This window comes from Hypomesus nipponensis, chromosome 14, assembly GCF_054491055.1.
Source record: "Hypomesus nipponensis isolate SF chromosome 14, ASM5449105v1, whole genome shotgun sequence".
NCBI classification, from domain to species: Eukaryota; Metazoa; Chordata; class Actinopteri; order Osmeriformes; family Osmeridae; genus Hypomesus; species Hypomesus nipponensis.
This window is the reverse complement of record NC_140374.1, coordinates 11,174,334-11,198,112: the sequence shown is the minus strand read 5'-3', so window position 1 is coordinate 11,198,112 and position 23,779 is coordinate 11,174,334. Positions and strand designations below refer to the sequence as shown.

Sequence of the window (23,779 nt, the reverse complement as noted above, 5' to 3'; positions counted from 1 at the left end):
TGATGTGTGTAGAAAAACGTATTTAGCATTCTACCTGGTATGCTATATACAGGAAACGTTAGCATTGCTAATAACTGTTAGCACAACCTCATACTGTCCTTATAGCTTGCGGTTGCAATGGGCATACGGTCGGAACAGCACCTCTTTCCAGGTTCAGCTTCCTAGCAAATTCTGTTTGAAATTGTACAAGGTTGTCCAAACTGTCTTGGGTGAAATGTTCAGAGCAAATGAATGATTGAATGTCGAACTTCGCGGGATTTCTCATACACAACAGCAGCCATGCCTGTTGAAGGTTTGGGTCCTTTGGAAGACTGAGTGTTAGCCTTCCCTGTACAGCCTGGAACACAGCATTTACGGCCGTGGTCCATTTTCAATATCCTTGTTATAATTCAAAACGTTCTTCTTTGTAATTCCTTATTGTAGCCTACACAGAGCAGCGCGCAGCTAAACTACTATCGGAGATAGATGCTACCTCGGGCTGGTCTGGATGTAAATTCTGGGGCGTGACAAAGATACAGACCAGAGCCAATAAGAGGGCGATCACCGGTCCTACGTAGGACCGGTAGCTTTGTTGAAAAGCTAGCGTTTTACAGCCAATTTTTTTCTATTTGAGATTTGAATAGGAAAGAGGTGTCAATGGACTTTGATATTCACGGTATGTTCAGTTTACCCACCGAACTGTCGTTATTCAACTATGACAAGGTAAAATCGGTTTTGCAGTCAATTGCCCCTTTAAAACTGTAGACATGCTAGTCAAAGAAATTCGGGACTGTTGTGCAATTCAGCACTGTAACATTAGCGTACCAAACTAGCGATTTTTAGAAACGTTTCAATTAGGAAAATGGTTGCAAATTTACATGTTCAGGACTGTGCATAACACAAAACAAGACTCATAATTTTTTTATCAATTAATTAAGCCGAATATATTACATTTATCGGATTCTCTGGATGATCTGGCCGCCATTGTTGCCGGTCGTTCAGTATTCACATAGCCCTTGGTTTTAAGTAAGCTCCCGATCTTTCTTGGTTTTAAGGGGTGTATACCATAGAGTTAATATAACTAGAGTACGCTACTTTTGTCTTCCAAAATGGCGTCCCCATTCATTTCTATGAAAAGTGCTCAGTGGCGCAGTGAGGCAAGCGAGAGAGCAAGACTGGACGCGGCCATCTTTCCACTTCCGTGTCTTCCGGTCTAGCTTTAAACAGTGGCTCTTTTTTTCTCTAGCTCCGAGACCTCTTGTGCACGCTTGCAACTAGCTGTATACGTCAACCAGTCGCGAGAATAGATTTATCTGGTTATGAGCGTGTGAGCTAAGGCATTGCAGTTGCAGAATCTATGGGCAGAATGGGGTACAAGTCTGATAAGTTTGCATCATGTGTCTGATTCTTAACGGAAATGTATTCTGTCACTGTATAGTATTCCTATATTTTAGAAATAGGCTTTAGGGCTAAATCTAGTAGCCTACTATTCTAGATGGAACTCATCACATATTTTGCCTTTTTCTTCATGATATGAGTATGATTTCCAACGCATTGTATCGGTTGAAATAAACTGTTAGTTTTATGCCTACCCCTAGCTCAAAAAGAGTATTGGGATACCACTAGCTCTCACGGGAACGCGCAAAACTAAGGGTGAAGGGGAGTATTGGGATTCGGCCTTCAGCTGCTAGCGAACGATATCTAAGATTTTGTTGAGAGAACATCCCCAAACAGTTATGGTTCATGTAAACTAGTATTATTACCACTACTAGTGCATAACTAGTCACTCCAACAAATGTGTTAATGTTAAAATCAAAATGTTAGTGTAAGGGGCCCCATTATCGTCCACTCTAAATCTCCAACGTTCGGGGCCCCATTATCGTCCACCCTCGAGATGAGAACATTTTTACCGTTAATTTTCAGAAGACGGTTTGCTGCAGCAAAAAAAGTAAGTAACTCTCCGATATCGATACATCTTATTGTCTATATACCAAATTACAGCCCCCTACATGAACATATTCGTATTTAAATACACTGTTAAAGATGTAGCTAGCCAGCTAGTTTAGACCATGTCAAATTTGCGATAGAGCTACAAAACGACGGTCGAAAGATAGTCTAGTTAGCCTAGCGGGTAGTTAATCAAACTGTCCGTTGTCAACCTCGATCTAAATTTTTTATCATATCATCTGGGTATCTGACAACTGCCCACTTCAATAAGAGATCCAGATGATCAATTTTCTTACCTATTTTGTTGACTATCTTGCTCTAGTGAATATGACGCCATGACAACATTTGGATTGGCGTTTTTCTAGCAGGTGTCTGCTACTGAAAGTTTTAACAAGGCACAACTTGGCGCTAGGTTACAATGTATCCCATACATTCAGTCAAAAGGATTTCAACCAGGTTACAGCTGGTGTGTTCTGATTACAGGCATTACTATTGGATTTGGTTTTAAAAGACGAGAATATCAATAAAATAACCACTGATACGTGACATTTTCTGTCAAGCACATGACAATGTTGGTCAAGAGTGTGATATAGGCAACAATTTAAATTGTGTTTTGTGTAATATATATTCGAGGTAGCCTATAGACAATACAGTAATACAAAGTATTAATTGTCTTTAAATTAGAAAGCAAGCATTTTGTTTTAGACTATTCAACTCATCAACTATTATTGAAGCTTATCATAGAAAGCTCTATTCATATGACTGTTATGAACTCTAGGTAACAGAAATAACATAGTAGTTTCTTAATTTATGGTAGTAACAAATATCAACATTTCATTTAGATGAGCCAGATTAGCAAAAGTAAGCTGTGGAGGGAGGAAGACATGCTAAGGGCTCTGAGAGCAGTGGAGGAGGAGGGTGTATCAGTGAGGCAGGCAGTCAAAATCAACAATGTGCCACGGATGACGCTGGCAGATAGGGTAAAGGGCCGGGTAACCCATGGCCACAAGTCTGGGCAAGGGCTCCAGTTAACTGACCAGGATGAACAAGCCCTTGTCCAGAACTGCCTCTACAGCGCAGGCCATGGGTTCCCACTCACCAAGGCCCAACTCCTGGCATTTGCCACCGCCATTAGGTATGTTCAATATTACATATGCACCCCCCAAAATACTTATTGTAAATCAAATTCATATATTTATATTCTGTTAAAGGAGGAAGAGAGACCCTACCGCCACCAAACTCCTCTGCAGGAGATGGTGGTGTAATTTCCGCCAGCGTCACCGTGGCATTCTCACCATGAGGGCGCCGGACATAATCGACCGAGGTCGAGCCTCGTGTGCCAGGGAGAAAAATGTGGGGCAGTTCTACGAACTACTTGGAAGGACACTGGTAGAGAACGGGCTGAGGGAAAAACCCCGACAGATATATAACTGTGATGAGTTGGGGTTTCAGATGGACAAGAGCAGGGACAGGGTGCTGGTCAAGAAGGGGTGCAAGCACCCCTACAAACAGGCACCAGGGACCACATCACGGTGCTGGCGTGTCTGAACACGGTTGGAGGCAACATCCCCCCCTTCATCATCTATGGGAATGGTTTCCCGGGGGGGGGGGGGGGGCTACACCACAGGAGCACCCCGAGGGCCCTTATTTGTAGGGATGCACGATATTGAAATTTAGCCGATATTCGATATGCCGATATTTACAAGCTCATTTTGGCTGATTGCCGATGCCGATACCGATATATACACCTCTGCTTTTTAATTATTGAAAAGTTTCTCCTGTACTAGAATTAATCTGTTATTATGATGGGGTACTTGCTGTAGATACAGGACATTAAAAACTTGATTTGTATCATTTTAGAAATAGACATTCACTCATGAAAACTATTTAAATGATTTCAAATATGGCAGATTTATTTAAATTTTCACGTCACAATTTTTATACTTGAACAGTACCTCCTTGAACTTAAACAACTACAGTTTCCTTAAAACTGTGTTGTTGACAATGACAAATTCTTGACACATAAGCACAAAAATGCAGCTTTAACTCTGTAAGCTTAAAATGTATCGCATCACTGACACTTTACAAACTCCGCAAATAGCCATTTTGTCATCATCCTTTGATACTGTGAAGTCCTGCCACACAGCCGACATGTTGAATCATGTTGTTGGCGCTCATAGTAACTTTTAAAATGTATTGTTCCAATCCTTGATTCTGATTGGCTATATCGCGTACCATGCCATTGTAAAATCCAGCATAACCTTTCAAGTTGTCCTCATAACATAACATTCCATATTACTGCGCATCGAATATTTCAAATAAAAAAAGACATTACATGGTACCAAGCAACCTAGTCGTAAAAGAGAATGGCAACATTTGTTGTGAATTTTGATTTGCAGGGTGGACTGATGTTTGACGAGTCGTGGGAGACTATTAACAGAATGGAGGAGAAAAGGTTTAAAAAGACCAGGCATGCAGAGAAGACAGAGGCTGAAATCGAAGCGTTAGCAAAGGCAAGGAATGAAGCCGGAACTATAAAGACAACATGGGCCGTCAACTGTTTTCAATCTGTTGCGTTGCAATGATTTATATAGGAACTATACTTAGTAGCGGCGGAAGAATTACGGTTTATTATTAAACGATTTTTTTTCTTAAATTTGATTGTCTTTGTTTATGAAACCATTTGTAGTATATTTGTAGTAACAGTTTTAGAAAAGCAATAAGGCCCACAAGTCCGTGTTTTGCGCTGATTTCAGAACAGGTATGGGGAGTTGTTAGGCACAACGCGACAGGCTTATTTCTTGATTAAACATTTGCTTTGCGTGCGCATAATTTGCATGTCACCTTATCGGCTAGGTACATCGACAGAAAGTTTCATATCTGCAGATGCCGATAAGTTTTGAAGCTTTTATCTGCCGATACCAATGACGTGCCGATATTATCGTGCATCCCTACTCATTTGGCAAGAGTCCCTCAGGGTACATAGACTCAGAACTGTTCCGGCGTTGATTCCAGGACCACATCATAAAACATGCCGTGAGGGAGCGCCCCCTGCTCCTGATCTGCGATGGACACAAGAGCCACCTGGACCTGGAGGTGATCAACACAGCCAGAAGGGAAGGTGTCGTGCTCCTGTGCCTGCCACCACATCTCTCCCATGTCCTGCAACCTCTCGACGTGGGATTTCCCCCCTAAAGGCAGATTTTGCTAAGGCTGCCCGCAAGTCTGCCTCTACAACAATTCATTTATATTAAATAAGGCCAATTTTTCTTTAACCCTAGGCAGCCCGTACGAGTGGTGCAGAGACTGGAGATTTGTGGTTGCAGGTTTCAGGAAGCTGCCTCCTCCCGCTGACATCACCTCCAGGTCCCACCAGAGCCCCGGAGGACGCCGCTGGACCATCTGAAGCCAACACACCTACCCTCCCACCTCCCTTCCACTGGACCTCAGCACCTACCCTCCCACCTCCCCTCCCCTGGATGTGTCTGACACCCCTGTACTTCCACCTCCCGAAGGTCCTCGTCCCTTTGTTCATCCCCTGGTGGCAGCAGGGCTCATCCCACCAGACCTGGCAGAAATCCTGGCACCCCGCAACTTTCTTAAAAAACAACAGCGGTGGCTGAATGTTGCTGCAAGGGTCATCACCGGAGATGACTACCAGCGGCTCCTCCGGGAGCGTGAAGAAAAGGAGCAGGTGGCAGCTACCCTCAGGGCGCAGAAGGCAGAGGAAAGGAACGAGCGGGCCCGGTTAAAGGTGGCCCGCCCCACCATCCGCCAACGGACCGCCTCCGGCAGGAGGAACACCCCCGCAACATCCTCCACAACCATCACTGGTCCTGGAACCACCGCTGGCAGGAAGATGCCCCCCCCAGCCTCCAGCCGCCGTGCCTCTTCCCCCCCCCAGCACCTCTGCTCTGTCCATCTCTGGCAACACCATTGCCAGCCCCTCAGCCCACTGCCCCACTCCTGGCCACCCAACAACAACAAGGGTCCGGCGCCCTTCCACTTGACTGCCTGCCTCTACCTTCCAACTGCCCTCCTCCACTGTAAAAAGGAAAAGATCAGCGGGTAATATATTATTGTAATGTAATCATTTGGTTTTATATTAGCAGTCTAGATTTTTTTCTTAGAATGAAAACAAAAATTATTTAATGTCTCGAAACGTATAGGATCTCTAAATCTTCCCCCTGTAGCCAGTACACCTCCAACCCATCCTCCCTCCACAGCTTGAACCCACTCGGATTATCACTCATCTGGTAAAAAAGTTTGAGTCGTAAATTTTTTCTTAGTGCAAAAAGAAAAAAAGCTGATTGTTTAAGAAACGTATTTTACTTTTTTGTGTGACAGAGCCAAGAACCCTTTCCCTGCCCTCCTCGTCTTCCAAGGAACCAGTGCTCACCAGGCCCATGACACCACCAACAGGTAAGCATGTGAACACAGTGTAGCCAATCATGTGTATTGATCTGTCACAGCTGGTGTGTATTGAAGAGAACGCAATGAATATAGAATTGTGTAGTAAAGTTTACTCCCTCTGCTTTGTCTCCTTAGCTGGACCATCAACAGTGGTAGAGGATGGGGTCAGTCTCTGTCGGTTGTGTTTTGAGACTGATCCCCTTCAAAAAAAGGTAGAGGTGGTGTCATGGGTCCAGTGTGAATACTGTGAGTAGGAGGACAATAGAACGCGTCATTTTTAGCCAAGGCTAACCAACTGTCGAATACTGTGGAACGCCGGTAGAAGACGCATTGTAGCTTTGGTTTGCCCCGGCCACTTCCACCAGCTCTTCCTGGGGGACCCCGAGGCGTTCCCAGGCCACCAGGGAGGCGTCCAGGAGGCATCCTGATCAGATGCCAGAGCCACCTCAGCTGGCTCCTCTCGACGCGGAGGAGCAGCGGTTCTACTCTGAGCCCTCCCGGATGACCAAGCTTCTCACCTCTCTAAGGGAGAGCCCGGATACCCTGCGGAGAAAGCTCATTTTGGCAGCTTGTATTCGCAATCTCGTTCTTTCGGTCACTACCCATAGTTCGTGACCATAGGTGAGGGTCGGAATGTAGATCGACTGGAAAATAGAGAGCTTTGCCTTTCGAGTCAGCTCCTTCTTCACCACGATGGACCGATGCAGAACCCGCATCACTGCGGAAGCCGCACCGATCCGCCTGTCGATCTCGCGCTCCATTCTTCCCTCACTCGTGAACACGACCCCGAGATACTTGAACTCCTCTGCTTGGGTCAAGATCTCCTCCCCGACCAGGAGATGGCACTCCACCCTTTTCCGGTCGGTAACCATGGCCTCAGATTTGGAGGTGCTGATTTGCATCCCAGCTGCTTCACATTCGGTTGCGAACCGCTCCAGTGAGAGCTGAAGGTCGTGGCCCCATGAAGCCAACAGGACCACATCATCTGCAAAAAGCAGCGACCCAATCCTGAGGTCACCAAACCGGACCCCCTCAATGCCCTGGCTGCGCCCAACCCTCACCGGAAACAAGTTTGACTCACTACTGGCAATGCGGACCAAACTGGCACCGGTCGTACAGGGACCGGACAGTCCCGATCAGGGAATCCGGTACCCCGTACTCTCGGAGCACTCCCCACATGAGCCCCAGAGGGACACGGTCGAACGCCTTTTCCAAATCCACAAAACATGTGTAGACTGGTTGGACGAACTCCCATGCACCCTCCAGGACTCTGCGGAGGGTATAGAGCTGGTCCACTCTTCCATGGCCAGGACTGAAAACAACACTGCTCCTCTTGAATCCGAGGTTTGACAATCCGACGGACCCTCCTCTCCAGGACCCCTGAATAGACCCAGGGAGGCTGAGGAGTATGATCCCTGAAAGTTGGAGCACACCCTCCAGTCCCCCTTTTTAAAGAGGGGAACCACCACCCCGGTCTGCCAGTCCAGAGGCACTGTCCCCAATGTCCATGCGATGTTGCAGGGTCGTGTCAACCAAGACAGCCCTACAACATCCAGAGCCTTAAGGAACTTCGGGCGGAACTCATCCACCCCAGGGGCCCTGCCACCGCGGAGCTTTTCAACCACCTCGGCAACCTCAGCCCCAGAGATAGAAGCCCCCCCCCCGATGTCCCCAGACTCTGCCTCTACGTCGGAAAGCGTGTTGGTGGAATTAAGGAGGTCTTTGAAGTATTCCTTCCACTGATCCAGGACGTCCCCCGTCGAGATCAGCAGCGCACCATCCCCACTGTATACAGTGTTGACAGAGCACTGCTTCACTGCTTCCCCCTCCTGAGTCGCCGGATGGTGGTCCAGAACCTTTTTGAAGCCGTTCGGAAGTCATTCTCCATGGCCTCGCCGAACTCCTCCCATGCCCGGGTTTTTGCCTCCGCGACCGCCAAAGCCGCGTTCCGCTTGGCCTGCCGGTACACATCAGCTGCCTCTGGAGTCCTACCAGCCAATAAAGTTCGATAGGCCTCGTTCTTCAGCTTGACGGCATCCCTCACTTCCGGAGTCCACCACCGGGTTCGAGTGTTACCGCCGTTCCGGTCAGCCGCTTCAACAATGGAGACCCGGAACATGGCCCATTCGGACTCAATGTCCCCGGCCCCCCCCCCCCGAGACATGATCAAAGCTCCCCCGGAGGTGGGAGTTGAAGCTCGTTCTGACAGAGGGTTCTGCCAGCCGTTCCCAGCAGACCCTCACATTACGTTTGGGCCTGCCAGGCCTGACCGGCGTCCTCCCCCACCATCGAAGCCAACTCACCACCAGGTGGTGATCAGTTGACAGCTCCGTCGCTCTCCTCACCTGAGTGTCCAAGACATGCGGCCCCAAGTCCGACGACACAACTACAAAGTCGATCATCAAACGGAGTTATGTACAAGCCGTGTCTAGCACAGAAGTCCAACAACAAAACAACGCTCGGGTTCAGATCGGGGGGGCCGTTCCTCCCAATCACGCCCCTCCAGGTCTCACTGTCATTGCCCACATGAGCATTGAAGTCCCCCAGGAGGACGAGGGAATCTCTGGGAGGAGCGCTTTCCAGCACCCCCCCAGAGACTCCAAAAAGGGTGGGTACTCTGAGCTGCCGTGTGGTGCGTAAGCACGAACAACAGTGAGGACCCGTCCCCCCACCCGAAGGCGGAGGGAGGCTACCCTCTCGTCCACCGGAGTGAACCCCAATGTAACGGCGCCGAACCAAGGGGAAACAAGTATTCCCATCCCAGCTTTATGCCTCTCCCCAAGGGCAACTCCAGAGTGGAAGAGAGTCCAGCCCCTCTCAAGGAGACTGGTTCCGGAGCCTATGCTGTGCGTCGAGGTGAAGCCGACTATATCTAGCTGGAATCTCTCTACCTCGCGCACCAGCTCAGGCTCCTTTCCCACCAGCGAGGTGACGTTCCACATCCCTAGAGCTAGCTTCTGCAGCCGATGATCGGACCGCTAAGGCCCCGCCTTCGGCCGCCGCCCGTCTCAAACTGCACCCGACCCCCATGACCCCTCCTGCGGATGGTGAGCCCACTGGAAGAGGGTCCCAAGTTGTCTCTTCGGGCTGTGCCCGACCGGGCCCCATGGGAAAAGGCCCGACCACCAGGCGCTCGCCATCGAGCCCCACCCCCGGGCCTGGCTCCAGGGGGGGCCCCGATGACCCGCTTCCGGGCAGGGGCAACTGAGAACAATTGTTGTTTTTCTTCATTGTAGGTTTTTGAGCCACACTTTGTCTGGTCCTTCGCCTGGAACCTGTTTGCCTTGGGTGACCCTACCAGGGGCATAAAGCCCCCGACAACATAGCTTCCAGGATCACTAGGACATGCAACCCCTTCCACCGCTGTAAGGTGGTGACTCAGGGAGGGGCCACAGAGCACCCATCTTAGATAAGTTGTTGGAGTCAACGTCAGAAGAGTTTGATGCTATGACTCAACAAGTTCTAGAACTTGTATTTGCTAGTTTAGTGAAAGTTTGCTGTAGGTTGGTAGCGAACCACTTGAAACATGTACGGTATGATGATGTGTCCTCAGATCAGTATCACGTCCTCAGATCAGTGCCCAAATCAAATGTTTCATGCGAAAGGGATTTGGGGGTATTTGATTAGTTCAAAGTTCAGGGCAAGTAAAATAGCATTAGAAGGTATGGTCATGTTTAAGCAGAAGAGGTCCTGGGAATTGTTGTCAGGGTTAGATCCAGATAGAAGAGCTGAAGTTCTCGCCTCAGCTCGGACATCTGTGAATGGGCAGAGGGCACTGTTCTTTGAAAGAATGCATAGAATTAGAGAAGATAGATTGCAGGTAGTTAGAGAGGTTCAAGCAGTGCGCAGGAAACAACAGCTCACTCTTGAACTTGGGAAGTATGGTGGACTATGGACAAGCGAGTTAGAGGTTAATGAACAGGTAAGTAATTTAGGGAGAGATTTAATACTAGCAATTGTTGCTAAGTTAAAGTTCCGTTGTTTTGTGTTGGGGCAGAAAAATGATAGTGGGATTTTAAATATATCAACATTTGGCAAAAGGCTCCCAGTAGATCAGCTCATCAGTAATATGAAGAGTGTTGTAGTTAATGCCATCGAGCCTGTAGACACTAGTTTAGATGAAGGGAGTGGAGCTGCACTGGCCAATTTTGTTGCTGATAGGAAGGTAGAGTTTTTGAGGGATGCTGCTAAACAGCATCTTACGGCACAAGATCTGGGGCGGAGGAGGGGAGGGTTGAGTATAGTCAGACTTCCAAGTATTGCATTGCCACAGCAGCATTAAACATTTGTATGTAGAGTGTGGGTTAAATAGGTGGTTTAATGGGACAGTTATAGATTGTAAAAGAACAAAAGATGAAATGTTGTTCAAAATAAAATATGATGGCTATAGAAAAAAGTACTGGTTGCCCTCATGGACCGAATACCAGGAAAATAAACTAGTATTAAACCCTGTTAGTGCAGAGGATCTTGTAGGGAAAAGAATAGTGCATATGTTTATTAACAGTGAGGACGATAGTGTTGGTGGCCAGGCAGAGTAGTTACTTTTAATGGGAAACATGGGTTCTTAATAGATTATGAAGATGGAAGATGATAGAGGAAGATGACAGAGTAGCCAGCTCAATGGTAGAATACCCATTACTCGCAGATTATTACAGAGAATAAGGTTAGGATTTATAGATAGGTTTGTAGTCTTGCGATGGGTATGTAATATTCAGGCTGTATTGTGTAAGTTATGGTGGCCCTGAAGTGCAAAACACCCCCCCTAATATGAGTACATCCCCCAAATGAAAACACTGCCCCCGAATACGAGTCAACTCCCCCCAAATCGGATGACTTGTTCACCTCCCCCCAATACAAAAACACGCTCCCCCAAATGGAAAACGACATTACATTAACTCAAACACATTACATTAACTCTGAACGTAAAGGGTAGGTACTACACTTCAGCGCTTTTACTCGTTACTTGACACTGAAACACTACATTCAGAAAAGTAACATTGTTCAAATAGGTTAAAATTAGTGCTGTCAAACGATTAAAATATTTAATCGCGATTAATCGCATTAATGTCATAGTTAACTCGCGATTAATCACAATTAATCGCACATTTTTATCTATTCTAAATGTCCCTGATTTCTTTTTGTCCCAATCTTTTTTCAAATTTTAATGCTATTATCAACATAGAAAAGTGGTTCGGATTGCTTTGTGCAAATATTTTTTTTATTGAAAACAACATTGCAATCGCCTGGCTTTGACGAGGGGGCAGAGAATTCGCATCAGCTGTGTGCTTGGCCATCAAGTGGTATTTCAGACTGGACGTGCTGCGATGATAGCTCAGTTTACAACGACAAAACACACAGATCACTGGTCTTGTCAATAGAACCATTTGGCAACTTTTTAAAAGCAAACTTTCCATTCAGAATCTTATTGGCATCCATTTCGGCATCTCGCGCTCGTCATCCACTCAAAACGTAACGTTAGCCTACTACCAGAGAATGTCTAATATCCGTAAACGGGCTCTGCTACTACTCTTTAGCCAGCTCGCAAGCCAAACGAGTGTTTGGCGTGCCTGTTGTTTTGTTTCCGGTCTAGCTAGATCCGGTGTGGTGTTGTAGTTTTTCTAACGTCGGTAGTTGTTGCAACATCATGTGAAAAAAACTACAAAGTTTGCTAGGCCAAAAAGAGCTTTAATCGCGCTATAAAATAATTGACGCCGTTAATTTGGGTTTGCGTTAACGCCGTTAATAACGCGTTAAACTGACAGCACTAGTTAAAATAAATATTGATGTCACTCATTGTTGTAAATACAAGTTAGCTTGTTTAAGTCTTTCAATATTGTAAATGGAGGCTTTGATTCCGTCCCTGTTGTTATGGTTATTTATTTGTACAGGCTCCTTAGCCTGGCTGCCAGCCCAACTTATCCCCGCCCACCAAAAAATTTGGTCGGGAAGTTGGGTCTGGGGGGGGGCACGTTTGGGGAAAAATGATGTCCGAACAGGAGCTGTTCGGAACAATGAAATTGTCAGGGCGGGCTTTACACGATGATGGACAGATGATCAACAGTAACGTAATCTACAACGTCACCAAATAGCGCTTGAGTTAGATTCGTTTTCAACAAACAGGAGAAGAGCTTGCGTTGGGACCGGGCGGTCTTGAGCGGTGGGACCACCAGGCGGTTGTCTTGGGGGTGTAAGGCTGCAGGAGAGACTTGATGTAGTCGGTTGCAGTCCCGTTCACTGCTCGGAAGGTTAGTACCAGGATCTTGAATCTGATACGGGCGTTGATGGGTAGCCAGTGGAGAAAGATGAGGAGCGGGGTAACATGGGAGCGTCTGGGTAGATTGTAAACCAGGCGGGCAGCTGTGTTCTGAATCCTCTAAAGAGGGCGGGTTGCACATGCTGGGAGACCAGGGAGCAGCGAGTTGCAGTAGTACAACTTGGAAAGGACCAGTGCTTGGACTAGTAGCTGGGTGGAGTGCTCAGACAGGTATCTCCTGATCTTCCGGATGTTGTAGAGGGTGAATCAACATGACCGGGAGACTGCAGCAATGTGGGCCGTGAGGGAGAGCTCCCCCCCCCCCCCCCAAAAGAAAACATACCGTCCAAAATACCGTACCGGGTATAAAAAAAAAAAAAACGTACCGGTACATTTATTTGGGAGATAAGAGTAAAACGCCCCTGATTGGTCGAGGCCCCGGGCTTAAGCCCAGGTAAGCTTGTGCATTAAGGCGCCACTGCATACAGTATTTGTGACCACCAACTAAGAATTTAACGGATAGCAGATTGAAATTTATGATCCTTGAGGCACACAGCCAACACAGTGAGGTAGTTTAAAAAAATATACATTTATTTTGTAACGGATAGCAGGTTGAACTTTATGATCCTTGAGGCACACAACCAATACGGTGAGGTAAAAAAATATAAAATATAAATGTATTGATATACAGCTCTAAAAACAGAATACTCAGTTGTAAACAATTCGCAATTTTACATCTGGTGCCAACAGCTAGGGCGGTCTAACCCCCAGGGGACTATTGTGAAAATGGGCCTATGCCTTACAAGTAAAAGCACCGCAAAAGTTATCAAATCCACAGCAAATCCCAATACGTAATCGTGCACATTTTGCATATATACAACAAAATGGCAATAGGCTCATAACCCAAAGCCTCCCATGGGAAGAGCATAAATATACAGATTGGCATAAATAATTAGCCACCTAAGACCACTCTAAAAGAAAGAACGAGATCGCGAATACAAGCGGCCGAAATGAGCTTTCTCCGCAGGGTGTCCGGGCTCTCCCTTAGAGATAGGGTGAGAAGCTCGGTCATCCGGGAGAGGCTCAGAGTAGAACCGCTGCTCCTCCGCGTCGAGAGGAGCCAGCTGAGGTGGCTCGGGAATCTGATTAGGATGCCTCCTGGACGCCTCCCTGGTGAGGTGTTCCGGGCACGTCCCACTGGGAAGAGGCCCCGGGGAAGACCCAGGACACGCTGGAGGGACTATGTCACTCGGCTGGCCTGGGAACGCCTCGGGGTCCCCCAGGAAGAGGTGGTGGAAGTGGCCGGGGAGAGGGAAGCCTGGGCCTCCCTGCTTAGGTCGTTGCCCCCACGACCCGATCCCCGGACAAGCGGCAGATGACGACGACGAAGACCACACTATAGTAAAGTGGAACGGTTCTATGAGAGGATTTATCAATAGTTATGCCGGCAGTCCATACACCACTCATGACCCGGATGATGACCCAGTGGACCGTAGTCGCGACCGTACTACTGTTCCACCGAGATAGTCCTTTCCCCGCAGTGGCTTGTATGCGCTTCCCCCAGAACTGCGGACGAAGACAATATAATCAGGACGCGCACTGGTAGCAAAAGTAAATCACCATTTCATGGGAATGTGAGATAGGCAAGAGTATTTCCTTTTTGTAGGATATAGAATAGAGGGCGTTGTATCTCTACGGTTTCCTTGGCGTTGTCTCGTTGAGAGCGATGTACTAGTTGTTCTTGTTTGATCGCAACGTTGCTGTTGTCTCACTCCCTGTAGGTTTGTCGTATGGTCCTTCACGGGCACCTGCTACCAACAAGGAATCACCCTCGTTGTTTGTCGCGGATCGCTGGTTTTTCATCGTCCGGCGCGGGTCCCATATTCTTTTGTCGTCCGACGCGGCTCTAGAAGGCTCTCTCGTTGGGAGGACACCGTGGTTATAAGCGCTTGCACAACCAATCCCGTGGGTTCCCAATTAGTCAGCAAATAAGGAACACCTGTAGAGTGATGTCACAAGCACACACACAACCAATACGCACAAACAGACAGGCTGCCCAACCCCCAAACACATTTTCATCGTGGACATTTGCCCCCGTTACACTAATAGCTAACTAGCTAACCAACATTGTATTTGATAGTAGCTCGCACAAGCATCCTTAGACCTACTTTAATTACATATTAGTTGTTATAATTGTTGTCATTATTTCCCATCAGAGATTCAACAAAGCAGACTTTAATTTAGCAAAGCCAGACGCTGATTGAGCCAAACCAGGCGTTAATTTTGTGTGGTTTGCTAGACAATGTATGTGTGTAAATGGCAACTTGTTACGTGACACATTAAAACCACGCGTCTAAATAAACACATGCTTTTAATGTGTCACGTGACACGGTTCAATTTAATTTCATACTTTGTATGGAAGTCAGAGGTTGAGACGGGGGCCACGTCAAACAAGGCGCAAAGGATTACGCGTGGTTGACACACGGGGGCGTCTTATTACTTGTCCACTAGGCCTGCCATACTAGGCCTTCCATATAGGCCTTCCATATGTACGTGTGTAAATGGCAACGTGTCACATAACACGATTCGATTTGAGGCGAAAAAGACTGCGACTTTATATGTAAGTCGGCAGTTTTTACGAATGGTTGAGACGGGGCCGTGTCAAACAAGGCACAAAGGACACGCGTGGTTGAGACACGGTTTGATACAAATCAAACCTCCATTTACAGTACTTGTGTTTGCGTAACACTCATCATTTGACTTCGCCCCAGATTTCAAGAGGCAAAACAAGAATGGCAGAGCTGCTTAGGACGTCTTTTGAGGAATGGAGGTATGCACATTACTTTGTATTAGTTGAGCGAAAGGACAAAAAATTTAAATGTTAAGGCTGTGAAACAATTAAAAATGTTTATCAAATTAATCACAGGTTTCTCTGGATTAATCATGATTAATTACATATTACCGATTTTCCGAATTTTTGTCATTAGTGTGCGTCTTTGATTTTGCGGTACCTTGATGCTCGAGTCACCCGTTGCCACTCGCAAAACTTTGGTGAACCCCACGTCCTCAACAATATCAGTCTATAGCTTTTTGCAATACATTTGACAACTGTGCTAGTCACCTTGTCACAGGCAGACATAGTGGGGGCCCTACGCTGTTCAGTGAGGATGGTTTGACGCATTCTACTTGAACTCCCCTCGCCGACCAACGCATGCTTCGCGTTGAGGTGGTAAGGGTTACTTAAGGCTGGTATTGCTTCGGTGAAACGATAACATTCAGTCATTTAGCAGACGCTCTTATCCAGAGCCATAACGTCTTCCCGCAGAGTGTGCATATCACTTTGGTTTTATTGGATGTTCCATCTTAGTTTTTTTGGAACACAAACTTCTCATCCAGAAGTTGCAGATTGGGTTGAATTGTGGTTTTATGACGTTAAATGCGTTAAAGAAAAATAACGAATTAATCCTGTAATTTAATCATAACGCGTTAATGCGTTATTTTTCACAGCCCTAGTAAATGTACATTGTGCCCAGGCCAAAAACACCTCTCCACATCCGCAAACACAACCTCTAATCTGTCAAAGCATCTTCAACAGCAACATGCTAACTCAAGTCTAGTGGCTAAAAATTCCCGGACTACGTTGGCCCTGAAGTGCAAACCACACCCCCTAATATGAGTACATCCCCCAAATCAAAACACTCCCCCCAAATACGAGTTAACTCCCCCCAAATAGGATGACTTGCTCACCTCCCCCCAATACAAAGACATGCTCCCCCAAATGGGAAACAACATTACATTAACTCAAAAACACATTACATTAACTCAAAGCGGAAAGGGTTGGTAGTACACTTTGTCGCTGAATGGATGCAGTAACTAACAGGAAATAAGAAATTGATTGACAGAAGTACCAAATGCTATAGCCTGACAGAGTTACGTGCACCAGGACATTTGTTTGGCTATCGAATCATGTAGCAAATAGTAGGCTTCTTATGCAAAAGTATAAATTGCGTGTTAAACGTAAAAACTGTTGTTTAAACCTTTTTTGTCATCTTTGTGGTATTAAAAAGCATGAAAGAGAGATATTGTATTTGTCCTCATTATAATAACAATTTGAGTTGATTTGGGCATATATATGGTACATATATTGTTATTTGGCAAGTGCATCTCAGGTGATGTTACGGAGTAATCCAAAATTAATGTAACTAGTAGTGTAACAAGTTACTTTCAGCAGTGAGTAATCTAGTAAAGTAAAGCATTACAGTACTTACTTTACTTACAGTAAAAAGTAACTAGTAATGACTAATCTATTACTTTTTTTGAGTAACTACCCCAACACTGTCTATGTTCTACGGAAAAGGGTGTGTTTTGGTCCCTCTGGGGTTGCCGTAGGCGCGGGGCTGAAGTAAGCGTCAGTTGAAGTAAGTGAAGGGCTGAGAGAAATACAGTGAAGGGATGATAGAAATATAGTAAACAAATACAAGTTGTGCTTGAAGACCTTGTCCATATATAATTATTTACACAAAAGAAAGATCTGAAATGAACCCATAAAAAGCTCGGCTACACATTCAAATATGAGTTGCAGCACCCCATATTCTTGTCTAAACTCCACCCTTTCCTCCAGGTCGAGTTTCATTGACAGTGGTTTAACAAAATAAGACCAAGGGGAAGGCCTGCCTTGCCGATTGGCTGTAACAGAATTGCTGTAACAGAATTGGTTGGAAAGTAGCAAGCTGCACATATAAAATTGAATTAACATACCACTGGCACTGAGCTGTCTGTGTTGCAAAACAACTGTCAGAAGACCTTATTATCGCAACAAAATCTTAATTTTTTTACAGAAAAAATCTTACCAATTGTATTGTACTTTTAATAGCTTGAGGAATAATAGATGAAAATATAAAAGGAAAAATCCTTCCCAGCCATTGAAACATGTTTTTCTTTCATGAGAAAGACAATAATTCCTAAGAGCATGGGAGATATCTAGCCCCATCTAAAGGCCATTGTTTTAATGTGCCGTTTTTCCATCAACAATTCCCCATGCCAGGAGCTGACAATGATTACAATGTGTTTTATTTGTAAAACATCCTTTGCTACTAAAAATCTTTGATCAGACTAGACAGTGTACCCAAGACCCTGTCCTGTCTGCATCCTCTGGTTATAAGTACTGTTGTTAAGAGATGTAATGTGCCCAAATTCACTCTGGACTTACAGTGCTTGGTTGTGTCACAACAGTTTACCTTTTCGGCTCTCTTCCTCCACTTCATTCATCTGAGATGAGACGAGGCAGAAGACATGATAAGACTATCAGGATGTAGAGCACACTGCCACACAATGATGCCCTAATATGTAAAGACGTATTCCATTTGTTTTACTATTTCAATACCAAATGGGTTCTTCAGAAACATTAGCCTAGACGGTATGAAATTAAAAAGGAGGGTAAGGAAAGGGAAAGCATGCCCACTTTTGGGATCACCACATGAAGACATTTCCGTGGGAAGCACAAAACTGTTCCACCAGATCTCAATCCTCAAATGTTTGAACTTGCTAAAGTAAACTTGCCTACTTGACTAGGTTGTGTAGGACTACTTGAAAGTAGTCCTTTGAATGCTTTTCTTTGTTTCTTTGAATGCGGAATGCATTTAAAATCTCTCATGTGTTTATGTATTCATTCTAATGAGTTAATTGATTAATTGTATCAGAAAGTAGGCCTATAAGCGCATTAGCCTATTGCGCACGTTGCATTTTTTCATTTTTTTTACCAGGTAAAAGAGTAAGCATTCGTGCACACCATGCAGAAACTGAATGAGGATAATTGGTGTCGATTTTATAATGACGTGTGTGGAAGAAATTGCGCTTTCCTGTGTGCTTACATTATTCACTTATCAATAGAACTAGTCATTGGATACTAGTTAGTATGTTCTCATTTAAGCTTGCTATTAATAAGAGTAGATTGTGTCTATGTGTCAGGGTTAGTAGATGTTCGGTATCAGGAGAAAGTACTGGGTAAACGTCCTTTGTCATGACTACAAGGAGAGCGCCAACTATAATCTCTCTATTCTGAGTGGTCATGTGTTAGGAGCTGTGAATCTCTTTCTCTGAGACTGTTGTAATGTCATTACTGGGGGGAGTCTCCCATCTGAGGGAGTCAGATGGCTGAGCGGTGAGGGAGTCGGGCTAGTAATCAGAGGGTTGCTGGATCGATTCCTCACCGTGCCAAAATGACGTTGTGTCCTTGGGCAAGGCACTTCACCCTACTTGCCTCGGGGGGAATGTCCCAGCACTTACTGTAAGTCGCTCTGGATAAGAGCGTCTGCTAAATGATTAAATGTAAATTACTGCCTGACTGTCGCTATCTATGTTTACATTCCTGTGCCCTATAAAAGATGGTCCTCCGGCCTTCAGAGCCGAGAGAGACATTATTGAGACCCTAAGCCTGGTGTTGTGTTGTCATTTATTGTCAGAGGTCTGGTTTTCTCTCCCAATCTGCAGATTGATAAATACTTATTAAAATCCAGAACTCAACTGAACTTAATCACGTTCATGAAGACACGGACAAAATACTTTCTTCATCACGTGGATTTTGTATGCTAAATAAATTGCTTGGGAAAGAGAGAGGTATGTGCAACAGCTGTGGTTACAGCGCGGTCGACATGGACTGCGGCTGCATGAAACGACCAACGAGAGTAGCCGCTTGCAGTCAGGGAGGAGTTGAAAACGGCTCTACAAATTCGGACATTCCAGCTTCTCGTGGTTTTCTGCGTTGACGTCAGTCACGGCCGACTATGCACTGCTTACTTTATTTATAATTAAACGTAGTCTTTCCGTTAGGGAAGAGGCAGACTAAAACCCTTTCTTTAACACATGTTTAATTCAATTAAACAGTTTGGTCTGGATTTGAGCATTTGCGAAACTGAAGGTGTCAGAATAATTACAAAACATGCTCAAAGTTGTCGTGTGTGAGTATAACGGGGGCAAATGTCCACCATGAAAATGTGTGTGGGGGTGGGGCAGCCTGTCTGTGTGTGCGTATTGTGTGTGTGCTTGTGACATCCCTTTACAGGTGTTCCTTATTTTCTGGCTAATTGGGAACCCACGGGATTGGTCGTGCAAGCGCATAAAAACCACGGTGTCCTCCCAACAAGAGTTTTTCTAGAGCCGCGTCGGACGCCAAAAGAATCTGGGGCCCGCGCCGGACGACGAAAAACCAGCGATCTACGACAAACGACGGGGGAGATCCCTGGTTAGTAGCAGGTGCCCGGAAAGGACCCGATGACGAACCTACAGAGAGAGGGGGTGGCTCTTGCCTATCTCACATTACCGTGAAATGGTGAGTTACTTCCATGGGTGGCTTGGTGTATGAGCCTATTGCCGTTTTGCTGTATATATGCATAGTGCACGATTACGTTTTGCGGTGCTGTGGATTTGTTAACTGTTGCGGTGCTTTTACTTGTAAGGCATAGGCCCATTGTCACAACAGTCCCCTGGGGGTTAGCCCACCCTAGCTTTTGGCACCAGATGTAAAATTGTGATTTGCTTATAACTGAGTATTCTGTTTTTAGAGCTGTATATCAATCAAGTTATAATTTATAAACTACCTCACCGTGTTGGTTGTGTGCCTCAAGGATCATAAGGTTCAACCTGCTATCCGTTACATGAGTCTGGCCATCATGAAATAGCTGTGTCGTCATTAGAACCCATGCAGTTGCTCTTGAGAATGCGTTCGGCTAACAGCCGGCAGTTCTCGAATCAATCTCACGGTACTTTGATGACTACGTCACAGTGACCTAGCCTTGGCGCCGTCTCAAGTCGGACAAAAAGTCAAACCAGAATTCACTGTTTCAACAGCCGCCTGCAGCCGGCTGCAGCGCGGCATGAAGTCAGTCCATGTCGAACGCATCTAGTAACAGGGCAAACATTGGTACGCCAATGGGCTACATTTGGTAGAACACCAGCCTACATAACTTCCGCTGTAGGGGGAACATCATCTTTGACGTTTCTCGTGGAGCCGCTACTGTAACTCTATAATAACCTCTAACTATAAGGCTGTTAATCCGATGAACGCCAAGAACGTACTTGCCAAGCGTCTTGCGAGAACGGTCTTGCAAGACCGCAAGGACGGAGAACGAGTTGAGATGCGTGTGTTCTTGCAGTAGGTGCGTTCGACATGGACTGACTTCATGCAGCACTGCAGCCGGCTGCAGGCGGCTGACTTGAAACAGTGAATTCTGGTTGGACTTTTCCAACTTGAGACAGCGCCGAGGCAAGGTCACTGTGACGTAGCCATCAAAGTACCGTGAGATCAATTTGAGAACTGCCGGCTGTGTAGCCGAGCACATTTTCTCAAGAGCAACTGCACGGGTCCTAATGACGACACAGCTATTTCATGATTGGCCAGACTCACACACGACAACTGTGACGTGTGTTTTGTCATTATTCTGACACATTCATTTTTGCCGATGCTCAAATCCGGACCAAACTGTTTAATTTAAATAGCAATTTGTTGAAGTCTGTCTCTTCACTAACGGAAATACTAAGTTTAATTATAAATAAAGTAAAGTAAGCAAACAATGCTTGATCGGCCATGACTGACGTCAACGCAGCAAACCACGAGAAGCTGGAATGTCCGACTTCACAGAGCCGTTTTTAACTCCTCCCCTACTGCAAGCGGCTACTCTCGCCGGTGGTTTCATGCAGCCGCAGTTCATGTCGAACGCACCTAATGACTTCTGGGAAATCAGATGCGTTCTCGCTGACCAAGTCACCAGAGCCTGTTTAAGGAGAGCCTTGCCACTCCCTATTAAGCCTCATAGTACCGAATTTTGTTGCAGTTCCACTAGAGTTCTAGCCTGGCTGCCAGCCCAGCTTGGCCCCACCCACAAAAACTCGTATTGGGGACAAACTATCCACCTTATTCCTAGCTCCCATGATCCATTTCCTGGATTATGGGCGCGACATCCGGAGCCGGCGATTGTCATGGTAACGCTCATAAAGTCATTGCGGTAAACTAATTTGATTGCGAAATAAAACATGTGGGAACACAGCTTGTTACACCTCAAACAGGAAAATTTGACCATACCTCTGCCCTCTACAATCGAGGGATGGGAGGACGACCTGAAAAAGTGACCTCAAATAACTTACACCAACATATTTAGCTACTTTATCAACTCTGTTGCTACGGACGGTGAAGCGATGAACAACATGAAAAGCTCAGTCTTATCAGTACCTCCACAGCAGTAAAGTTGGTCGCATTTTAATAAAGGAGGTGGGACACAACCTTGTCTACCTTAAAGCAGACATAGAGCCTAGTCAGAGCCTTAAAGTCCCTCATCACCGGTCCTGGGTTTTAGTTTCGTTGTCAGGTGAAATATAAACGGCAGGGTGCTCATGTGTTGCTGGACCAGGGCGATCTTGCAGCCATGCAGGTACAATACTTTGGAAGGTAAAGTGTTGATTCTTTTGATAGTTTTATTTTTTCCCACTTTTTTATGTATTTTGTAATATTAGTTTGCAATTGACAACTATTTTATAATAGACAATTTTCTCATTTAGGTTGAGAATGCAGTCAGACAGGGAAAGACAGGGATATCATGCACTGATGTGCAGAGGAAGTGGAATGCAGGCACAAGGAAGAATGCAGAACAGAAGAAGGTGAAGCATATATATTTCAAACATCACTAACCAGACCACATTCATCCAGGCTCATCAACATCAGCATCAAGTGTGTCATCTACAGAAGGCTGCCCAAAACTTTTCAAGGATCACACAGAATTGAAAAGTTATGTTAGTTCCTCTGTGATGGCCCCACTATTCCAGCTACAGACGGATGGTCTCCTTCAGCGGTGTTACAGATTAGATATAGAGAATAATGAGTCAACTCAGAGCCAGTGTGATCTACAGATGCCACATACAGAACACGGCACAACACTTACCTGTAAGAAATGTCTCACTTTTTATGAGACCTATGTACAACTAAGTCCTGCTCAGGCGTAGAAGTTGACCGAAGAGACCCAGGTACAGAGTGCATCACAACTGTGGCATGATGCAAGGAAGCTGCGACTGACAGCGAGCACAGCAAAGAGAATCCCCAAAAGAGGCACTACTAACCCACAAAAATTCTTAAATGGACATTTGCATCCCATCTTTACTGGCAATACTGCAACTAGATATGGAAAAGAAAATGAGCACATAGCCATGCAGCACATGGAGGCTCAAGGGCACACTGTGGAGAGGAAAGGCCTAGTAGTTTGTCCTGACCATCCCTGGTTTGGAGCCAGCCCAGATGGAATTTTGGACTCAGGACAGCTCCTTGAGATTAAGTGTCCCCAAAAGAGTCATGTGTCACTTGCAGAGTTTCTTGGTCGGCCAAATGGTGACATCAGATGCTTAAGTGATGGAAGTTATCTAATTCTTCCCAATGGGCAAAGTGGATACTACATCCAGGTGGGTACACACATATTGTTACTTGTGTGCACTAATGCAACAGATATTTGTGAACCTTCATTAAAACATTAATGAGCCAGTAAGACTTTTTTTTCATTTATTTTTCCAGACCCAGCGGACAATGATGTGCCTGGGGCTACAGAGCTGTAAACTTGTTATCTGAACATCAACTGAGCACCTGGAGTTGGACATTTCATTTGACAAAGACTGTGCAGATGCACACATCAAACACCTCCAGAAGTTTGATTTTTCACACATTCTTCCAAGAGTAGTAGATGATTTTGTTACAAAAAAGCTGAAGCTCTGCCCCAAATACCTGAGTCTGTTGGAAATACAGTAAGCACATAACAGGTCTTGTACACACAACAAACACCTAGAGTGCTGTAGAAAATCAGTAGTAGAAAAGTTCAACAATCAATAAATACTATATACTGTAACACACAGGTATGCTCCAATATGGGGAGGAGTGTCCTCAATCACACCAGGTAAATTTAATAAAACACGTAGGAAGGCCGTTGGAAAATAAGTTATACATAAACTATATCAAAACACATCTGTATTATTATATAGAAAAGTATATTACATGTGATCAAAAGTTAGATAATACATTTCATCAAAAAACATCCATTAATGAAAACACGTTTTATATAAATTTTTGTTTAAGCTTTCTATGCTTTATTTCTAGAGTAAAGGAATTTACGGCACTTTACCTGTTAAGTATTAGAGGTACGACGATTGTAGCTGTAC

The 23,779-nt window shown here is 45.5% G+C and overlaps 1 long non-coding RNA gene and 1 pseudogene across 3 annotated transcripts; both read left to right on the top strand.

Moving 5' to 3' along the window:
* The first annotated feature begins 1,643 nt into the window (after positions 1-1,643).
* Positions 1,644-19,204, top strand: LOC146258589 (uncharacterized). Of its 2 annotated transcripts, none has more exons than XR_014729791.1 (3): positions 1,644-1,927; positions 6,274-6,348; positions 6,475-19,204. It is a non-coding gene; the product is annotated as an uncharacterized LOC146258589 (long non-coding RNA). The 2 variants fall into 2 exon arrangements; XR_014729790.1 differs by lacking the exon at positions 1,644-1,927 and adding an exon at positions 6,113-6,182.
* On the top strand, positions 2,775-5,741 carry LOC146258590 (uncharacterized; annotated as a pseudogene). The gene is made up of 3 exons (XR_014729766.1): positions 2,775-3,061; positions 3,138-3,571; positions 4,884-5,741. The product of XR_014729766.1 is annotated as an uncharacterized LOC146258590 (transcript).
* Positions 19,205-23,779: the final 4,575 nt, after the last annotated feature.